The sequence below is a fragment of the Arachis hypogaea genome, chromosome 10, assembly GCF_003086295.3.
Source record: "Arachis hypogaea cultivar Tifrunner chromosome 10, arahy.Tifrunner.gnm2.J5K5, whole genome shotgun sequence".
NCBI classification, from domain to species: domain Eukaryota; kingdom Viridiplantae; phylum Streptophyta; class Magnoliopsida; order Fabales; family Fabaceae; genus Arachis; species Arachis hypogaea.
This window is the reverse complement of record NC_092045.1, coordinates 76,419,414-76,428,501: the sequence shown is the minus strand read 5'-3', so window position 1 is coordinate 76,428,501 and position 9,088 is coordinate 76,419,414. Positions and strand designations below refer to the sequence as shown.

The following is a 9,088-nucleotide window of genomic DNA, read 5'->3' as shown; positions in this document are numbered from 1 at the left end:
CAACTAACTCTTTGATTTTGTGTTTGTTTCTTATCTTTTTCAAAACCACCTAACTACTTTTCCCTCTCTAATTTTCGAAAATACCTATCTCTTTTTCAAAAATTCTCTTTAATTGTTTAAATTTTAATTTTAATCATATCTTATCTTTAATTTTCGAAATTACTAACCCCTTTTTCAAAATTATTTTCGAAATTCTCCCTCTCTTTTCTTATTCTATTTAATTATTTAATTACTAACACTTCTCTTCACCTCTCTTCATCTAAAAATCCGAACCCATTCTTCTTCAGTCTTCCCCCCTTTCTTCTTCTACTAACATAAAGGAATCTCTATACTGTGACATAGAGGATTCCTTTTCTTTTCTTGTTTTCTTCTCTTTCATATGAGCAGGAACAAGGAAAAAGGCACTCTTGTTGAATTGATCCTGAACCTGAAAGGACTCTGAAGAGAAAACTAAGAGAAGCTAAATTACAACAATCTAAAGGTAACCTTTCAGAAACATTAGAACAAGAGAAGGAGATGGCAGCCGAACCCAACAACAATAATGCAAGAAGAATGCTTGGTGACTTCACAAAGCCAACGTCCAAATTTGATGGAAGAAGCATCTCCATTCCTGCCATTGGAGCCAATAATTTTGAGCTGAAACCTCAGCTGGTTGCCTTAATGCAACAAAACTGCAAGTTCTATGGACTTCCATCTGAAGATCCTTATCAGTTTTTAACTGAGTTCTTGCAGATCTGTGAGACTGTTAAGACGAATGGAGTAGATCCTGAAGTCTACAGACTCATACTTTTCCCTTTTGCTGTAAGAGACAGAGCTAGAATATGGTTGGATTCACAACCTAAAGACAGCCTGGACTCCTGGAGAAGCTGGTCACGGCCTTCTTGGATAAATTCTTTCCTCCTCAAAAGCTGAGTGGTGGGCGAAATTATGATCATCAATGGCGCCATCAACATGGTACGCACAATTGTAATCTCAACTATTTATCACAACTTCGCACAACTAACCAGCAAGTGTACTGGGTCGTCCAAGTAATAAACCTTACGCGAATAAGGGTCGATCCCACAGAGATTGTTGGTATGAAGCAAGCTATGGTCACCTTGTAAATCTTAGTCAGGCAAACTCAACTGATTATGGATGATGTATGAATAAAACATAAAGATAAAGATAGAGATACTTATGTAATTCATTGGTGGGAATTTCAGATAAGCGTATGAAGATGCTTTGTCCCTTCCGTCTCTCTGCTTTCCTACTGTCTTCATCCAATCCTTCTTACTCCTTTCCATGGCAAGCTGTATATAGGGTTTCACCGTTGTCAGTGGCTACCTCCCATCCTCTCAGTGAAAATGATCAACGCACCCTGTCACGGCACGGCTATTCAGCTGTTGGTTCTCGATCATGTCGGAATAGAATCCAGTGATTCTTTTGCGTCTGTCACTAACGCCCCACAATCGGGAGTTTGAAGCTCGTCACAGTCATTCAATCATTGAATCCTACTCAGAATACCACAGACAAGGTTTAGACCTTCCGGATTCTCTTGAATGCCGCCATCAATTCTAGCTTATACCACGAAGATTCCAGTTAAAGAATCCAAGAGATATCCACCCAATCTAAGGTAGAACGGAGGTGGTTGTCAGGCATATGTTCATAGGTGAGAATGATGATGAGTGTCACGGATCATCACATTCATCAAGTTGAAGAACAAGTGATATCTTGGAACAAGAACAAGCTGAATTGAATAGAAGAACAATAGTAATTGCATTAATACTCGAGGTACAGCAGAGCTCCACACCTTAATCTATGGTGTGTAGAAACTCCACCGTTGAAAATACATAAGAACAAGGTCTAGGCATGGCCGTGAGGCCAGCCTCCCAATGATCTAAGAACTAGACATCCAAAGATGATCCTAATTTCAAAAATGATCAAAAGATATAAAAATACAATAGCAAAAGGTCCTACTTATAGAGAACTCGTAGCCTAAGGTTTACAAAGATGAGTAAATGACATAAAAATCCACTTCCGGGCCCACTTGGTGTATGCTTGGGCTGAGCATTGAAGCATTTTTGTGTAGAGACTCTTCTTGGAGTTAAACGCCAGCTTTTGTGCCAGTTTGGGCGTTTAACTCCCATTCTTGTGCCAGTTCCGGCGTTTAGCGCCGGGTAGTTTTGAAGCTGATTTGCAACGCCGGTTTGGGCCATCAAATCTCGGGTAAAGTATGGACTATTATATATTGCGGGAAAGCCCAGGATGTCTACTTTCCAACGCCGTTGAGAGCGCGCCAATTGGGCTTCTGTAGCTCCAGAAAATCGACTTCGAGTACAGGGAGGTCAGAATCCAACAGCATCTGCAGTCATTTTTAGTCTCTGAATCAGATTTTTGCTCAAGTCCCTCAATTCAACCAGAAAATACCTGAAATCACAGAAAAACACACAAACTCATAGTAAAGTCCAGAAAAGTGAATTTTAACTAAAAACTAATAAAAATATAATAAAAACTAACTAAAACATACTAAAAACATACTAAAAACAATGCCAAAAAGCGTATAAATTATCCGCTCATCATAACACCAAACTTAAATTGTTGCTTGTCCTCAAGCAACTGAAAATCAAATAAGATAAAAAGAAGATAATATACAATGAATTCCAAAAACATCTATGAAGATCAGCATTAATTAGATGAGCGGGGCTTTTAGCTTTTTGCCTCTGAACAGTTTTGGCATCTCACTCTATCCTTTGAAATTCAGAATGATCGACTTCTTTAGGAATTCAGAATCCAGATAGTGTCATTGATTCTCCTAGTTAAGTATGATGATTCTTGAACACAGCTACTTTATGAGTCTTGGCTGTGGCCCAAAGCACTCTGTCTTCCAGTATTACCACCGGATACATACATGCCACAGACACATAATTGGGTGAACCTTTTCAGATTGTGACTCAGCTTTGCTAGAGTCCCCAATTAGAGGTGTCCAGGGTTCTTAAGCACACTCTTTTTGCCTTGGATCACAACTTTATTTCTTTCTTTTTCTCTCTTCTTTTTTTTCCCTTTTTTTTCGTTTTCATTTCTTCCCTTTTTTTTTTTCGTTTTCTCCTTCTCTTTTTTTTGTGTATTCACTGCTTTTTCTTGCTTCAAGAATCATTTTTATGATTTTTTAGATCCTCAGTAACATGTCTCCTTTTTTCACCATTCTTTCAAGAGCCAACATTCATGAACCACAAATTTAAAAGACATATGCACTGTTTAAGCATACATTTAGAAAACAAAGATATTGCCACCACATCAAAATAATTAATCTGTTATAAAATTCAAAATTCATGCAATTCTTCTCTTTTTCAATTAAGAACATTTTTCATTCGAGAAAGGTGATGGATTCATAGGACATTCATAACTTTAAGGCATAGACACTAAGACACTAATGATCAAAAGACACAAACATAGATAAACATAAGCATAATTTTCGAAAAACAGGAAAATAAGGAACAAGGAGATTAAAGAACGGGTCCACCTCAGTGATGGCGGCTTGTTCTTCCTCTTGAAGATCTTATGGAGTGCTTGAGCTCCTCAATGTCTCTTCCTTGCCTTTGTTGCTCCTCTCTCATGATTCTTTGATCTTCTCTAATTTCATGGAGGAGGATGGAATGTTCTTGGTGCTTCACCCTTAATTGTCTCATGTTGGAACTCAATTCTCCTAGGGAGGTGTTCAGCTGCTCCCAATAGTTTTGTGGAGGAAAGTGCATCCCTTGAGGCATCTCAGGGATTTGATGATGAGAGGGGTCTCTTGTTTGCTCCATCCTTTTCTTAATGATGGGCTTGTCCTCATCAATGGGGATGTCAACAGAGGTGACAAATGAGACGAGGAAAGGCTAACCTTGCCAAAGTAGAGGACTTGTCCGCTACCTTATAAAGTTCTTGGGATATAACCTCATGAACTTCTATTTCTTCTCCAATCATGATGCTATGAATCATGATAGCCCAGTCTATAGTAACTTCGGACCGGCTGCTAGTTGGAATGATTGAGCGTTGGATAAACTCCAACCATCCCTAGCCACAGGCTTGAGGTCATGCCTTCTCAATTGAACCGGCTTTCCTCTTGAATCTCTCTTCCATTGGGCGCCCTCTTCACAAATGACTATGAGGACTTGGTCCAACCTTTGATCAAAGTTGACCCTTCTAGTGTAAGGATGTTCATCTCCTTGCATCATGGGCAAGTTGAATGCCAACCTTACATTTCCAGATTAAAATCCAAGTATTTCCCCCGAACCATAGTAAGCTAATTCTTTGGTCCGGGTTCACACTTTGATCATGGTTCTTGGTGATCCATGCATTGGCATAGAACTCTTGAACCATTAAGATTCCGACTTGTTGAATGGGGTTGGTAAGAACTTCCCAACCTCTTCTTCGGATCTCATGTCGGATCTCTGGATATTCACTCTTTTTGAGTTTGAAAGGGACCTCGGGGATCACCTTCTTCAAGGCCACAACTTCATAGAAGTGGTCTTGATGCACCCTTGAGATGAATCTCTCCATCTCCCATGACTCAGAGGTGAAAGCTTTTGCCTTCCCTTTCCTCTTTCTAGAGGTTTCTCCGGCCTTGGATGCCATAATTGGTTATGGAAAAACAAAAAGCAATGCTTTTACCACACTAAACTTAAAAGGTTTGCTCGTCCTCGAGCAAAAGAAGAAAGAAGAGAGTAGAAGAAGAAGAAATGAAGGAGAAGGAAATAGCTTTGTGGTTCGGCCAAAGGGGGAGAAGTAGTGTTTAGGTTGTGTGAAAATGAAGGAGTGAAGAGGGGTTTATATAGGGGTGGAGAGAGGGGTAGGGTTCGGTCATGTATGGGTGGGTTTGGGAGGGAAAGTGGTTCGAATTTGAATGGTGAGGTAGGTGGGGTTTTATGAAGGATGGATGTGAGTGGTGAAGAGAAAGATGGGATTTGATAGGTGAGGGGTTTTTGGGGAAGAGGTGTTGAGGTGATTGGTGAATGGGTGAAGAAGAGAGAGAGTGGTGGGGTAGGTGGGGATCCTGTGGGGTCCAAAGATCCTGAGGTGTCAAGGAAAAGTCATCCCTGCACCAAGTGGCGAGCAAAATTGCTCCCTATGCCAATTCTGGCGTTAAACGCCAGGCTGATGCCCATTTCTAGCGTTTAACGCCAACTTCTTGCCCTTTCCTGGCGTTTAACGCCAGTCTGGTGCCCCTTTCTGGCGTTAAACGCCCAGAATGGTGCCAGACTGGGCGTTAAACGCCCATCTGCTAGCCTTACTGGCGTTTAAACGCCAGCAAGATCTTCCTCCAGGGTGTGCTATTTTTCTTTCAGTTTTTCATTCTGTTTTTGCTTTTTCAATTGATTCTGTGACTTCTCATGATCATCAACCTACAGAAAACATAAAATAACAAAGGAAAATAGATAAAATATAACATTGGGTTGCCTCCCAACAAGCGCTTCTTTAATGTCAGTAGCTTGACAGAGGGCTCTCAATGAGCCTCACAGATACTCAGAGCAATGTTGGAACCTCCCAACACCAAACTTAGAGTTTGAATGTGGGGGTTCAACACCAAACTTAGAATTTGGTTGTGGCCTCCCAACACCAAACTTAGAGTTTGACTGTGGGGGCTCTGTTTGACTCTGTTTTGAGAGAAGCTCTTCATGCTTCCTCTCCATGGATACAGAGGGATATCCTTGAGCCTTAAACACAAAGGATTCTTCATTCACTTGAATGATCAATTCTCCTCTATCCACATGGATCACAGCCTTTGCTGTGGCTAGGAAGGGTCTGCCAAGGATGATGGATTCATCCATGCACTTCCCAGTCTCTAGGACTATGAAATCAGCAGGGATGTAATGGTCTTCAACTTTTATCAGAACATCCTCTACAAGTCCATAAGCTTGTTTTCTTGAATTGTCTGCCATCTCTAGTGAGATTTTTGCAGCTTGCACCTCAAATATCCCTAGCTTCTCCATTACAGAGAGAGGCATGAGGTTTACACTTGACCCTAGGTCACACAAGGCCTTCTTGAAGGTCATGGTGCTTATGGCACAAGGTATTGAGAACTTCCCAGGATCTTGTCTCTTTTGAGGTAGTTTCTGCCTAGACAAGTCATCCAATTCTTTGGTGAGCAAAGGGGGTTCATCCTCCAAAGTCTCATTACCAAATAACTTGTCATTTAGCTTCATGATTGCTCCAAGGTATTTAGCAACTTGCTCTTCAGTGACATATTCATCTTCTTTAGAGGAAGAATACTCATTAGAGCTCATGAATGGCAGAAGTAAATCCAATGGGATCTCTATGGTCTCAGTGTGAGCCTCAGATTCCCATGGTTCCTCATTAGGGAACTCATTGGAGGCCAGTGGACATCCATTGAGGTCTTCCTCAGTGGCGTTCACTGCCTCTTCCTCCTCTCCAAATTCGGCCATGTTGATGGCTTTGCACTCTCCTTTTGGATTTTCTTCTGTATTGCTTGGAAGAGTACTAGGAGGGAGTTCAGTAATTTTCTTGCTCAGCTGACCCACTTGTGCCTCCAAATTTCTAATGGAGGACCTTGTTTCAGTCATGAAACTTTGAGTGGTTTTGATTAGATCAGAGACCATGGTTGCTAAGTCAGAGTGGTTCTGCTTAGAATTCTCTGTCTGTTGCTGAGAAGATGATGGAAAAGGCTTGCCATTGCTAAACCTGTTTCTTCCACCATTATTGTTGTTGAAACTTTGTTGAGGTCTCTGTTGATCCTTCCATGAGAGATTTGGATGATTTCTCCATGAGGGATTATAGGTGTTTCCATAGGGCTCTCCCATGTAATTCACCTCTTCCATTGAAGGGTTCTCAGGATCATAAGCTTCTTCTTCAGATGAAGCTTCCTTAGTACTGCCTGGTGCATTTTGCATTCCAGATAGACTTTGAGAAATAAAATTGACTTGTTGAGTCAATATCTTGTTCTGAGCCAATATGCCATTCAGAGTATCAATCTCAAGAACTCCTTTCTTCTGATTAGTCCCATTGTTCACAGGATTCCTTTCAGAAGTGTACATGAATTGGTTATTTGCAACCATTTCAATTAGTTCTTGAGCTTCTGTAGGCGTCTTCTTCAGATGAAGAGATCCTCCAGCAGAGCTATCCAAAGACATCTTGGACAGTTCAGACAGACCATCATAGAAAATACCTATGATGCTCTATTCAGAAAGCATATCAAAGGGACACTTTTTGATTAATTGTTTGTATCTTTCCCAAGCTTCATAGAGGGATTCTCCTTCCTTCTGTCTGAAGGTTTGGACTTCCACTCTAAGCTTACTCAATTTTTAAGGTGGAAAGAACTTTGCCAAGAAGGCATTGACTAGCTTTTCCCAAGAGTTCAGGCTTTCTTTAGGTTGTGAGTCCAACCATATCCTAGCTCTGTCTCTTACAGCAAAAGGGAATAGCATAAGTCTGTAGACCTCAGGGTCAACCCCATTGGTCTTGACAGTGTCACAGATTTGCAAGAATTCAGCTAAAAACTGATGAGGATCTTCCAATGGAAGTCCATGAAACTTGCAATTCTGTTACATTAGAGAAACTAATTGAGGCTTAAGCTCAAAGTTGTTGCTCCAATGGCAGGGATAGAGATGCTTCTCCCATAGAAGTCAGGAGTAGGTGCAGTAAAGTCACGCAGTACCTTCCTTGCATTGTTGGCATTGTTGTTGTTTTCGGCTGCCATGTGTTCTTCTTCTTTGAAGATTTCTGTTAGGTCCTCTACAGAGAATTGTGCCTTAGCTTCTCTTAGCTTTCGCTTCAAGGTCCTTTCAGGTTCAGGATCAGCCTCAACAAGAATGATTTTGTCTTTGCTCCTGCTCATATGCAAGAGAAGAAAACAAGAAAATATGGAATCCTCTATGTCACAGTATAGAGATTCCTTGAGGTGTCAGAGGAAAAGAAAAATGGAAGGAAGAGGTAGAAAGTTTGAACTTATCAAGAAAGATGGAGTTCGAATTGTGCATTAAGGAATAGTGTTAGTCCATAAATAGAAGGATGTGAGAAGAGGGGAAGAAATTTTCGAAAATAATTTAAAAAGATTTTAAAAACATTTTGAAAAACTTTAATTGATTTTCGAAAACCAAGATTGAGAAAGAAGTAAAGTGATTTTTGAAAAAGATTTTGAAATTAGAAATCAAAAAGATTTGATTGAAAACTATTTTGAAAAAGATGTGGTTAAGAATATATGATTGGTTAAAAAAAATATGTGATTGAGAAGATATGATTTGAAAAACATTTTAAAAAGATTTGATTTTAAAAATTAATAACTTGGCTAACAAGAAAAGATATGATTCAAACATTAAACCTTTCTCAACAGAAAAGACAACATACTTGAAATGTTGAATCAAATCATTAATTGATAGCAAGTATTTTTGAAAATGGAAAGAAATTGATTTTGAAAAAGATTTGATTGAAAAGATTTGATTTGAAAAAGATTTGATTTTGAAAAGATTTTGAAAACTAAAAAAAATTTGAATTGAAAACAGAATCTTCCCTCTTGTGCCATCCTGGCGTTAAACGCCCAGAATGGTGCACATTCTGGCGTTTAACGCCCAAACCACTACCCTTTTGGGCGTTAAACGCCCAGCCAGGCACCCTGGCTGGCGTTTAAACACCAGTTTGCCCTTCTTCACTGGGCGTTTTGAACGTCCAGCTTTTTCTGTATAATTCCTCTACTGAATGTTCTGAATCTTCAATTCTCTGTATTATTGACTTGAAAAGACACAAATTAAAAATATTTTTGGATTTTTAATAATGAGGAATAATCAAAATGCAACTAAAATCAAATAACAATGCATGCAAGACACCAAACTTAGCAGTTTGTATACTACTGACATTAACAAAATGAGAATGCATATGAGACACATAAACACTCAAGTCAAGAGAATTTAAAAATCAGAGCAATGAAACCATCAAGAACAACTTGAAGATTAATGAAGACACATGCATGAATGCAAAAAGAACAGAAACATGCAATTGACACCAAACTTAACATGAGACTCTAGACTCAAACAAGAAATATATTTTTGGATTTTTTTTTCAAAAATTAAGTGGAAAAAGAAAATAAAGGTATCAAAATTCTTAATGAGAATTCCAG

The 9,088-nt window shown here is 39.4% G+C and overlaps 1 protein-coding gene and 1 non-coding gene across 2 annotated transcripts in view; both read left to right on the top strand.

Annotated features, from left to right (window-relative positions):
* The window catches only part of LOC112718266 (uncharacterized), a 77,416-nt gene that overhangs the window by 20,868 nt on the left and 47,460 nt on the right, over positions 1-9,088 (top strand). The window lies entirely within an intron of this gene.
* On the top strand, positions 7,164-7,271 carry LOC112719164 (small nucleolar RNA R71). Its single transcript, XR_003161478.1, has one exon. It is a non-coding gene; the product is annotated as a small nucleolar RNA R71 (small nucleolar RNA).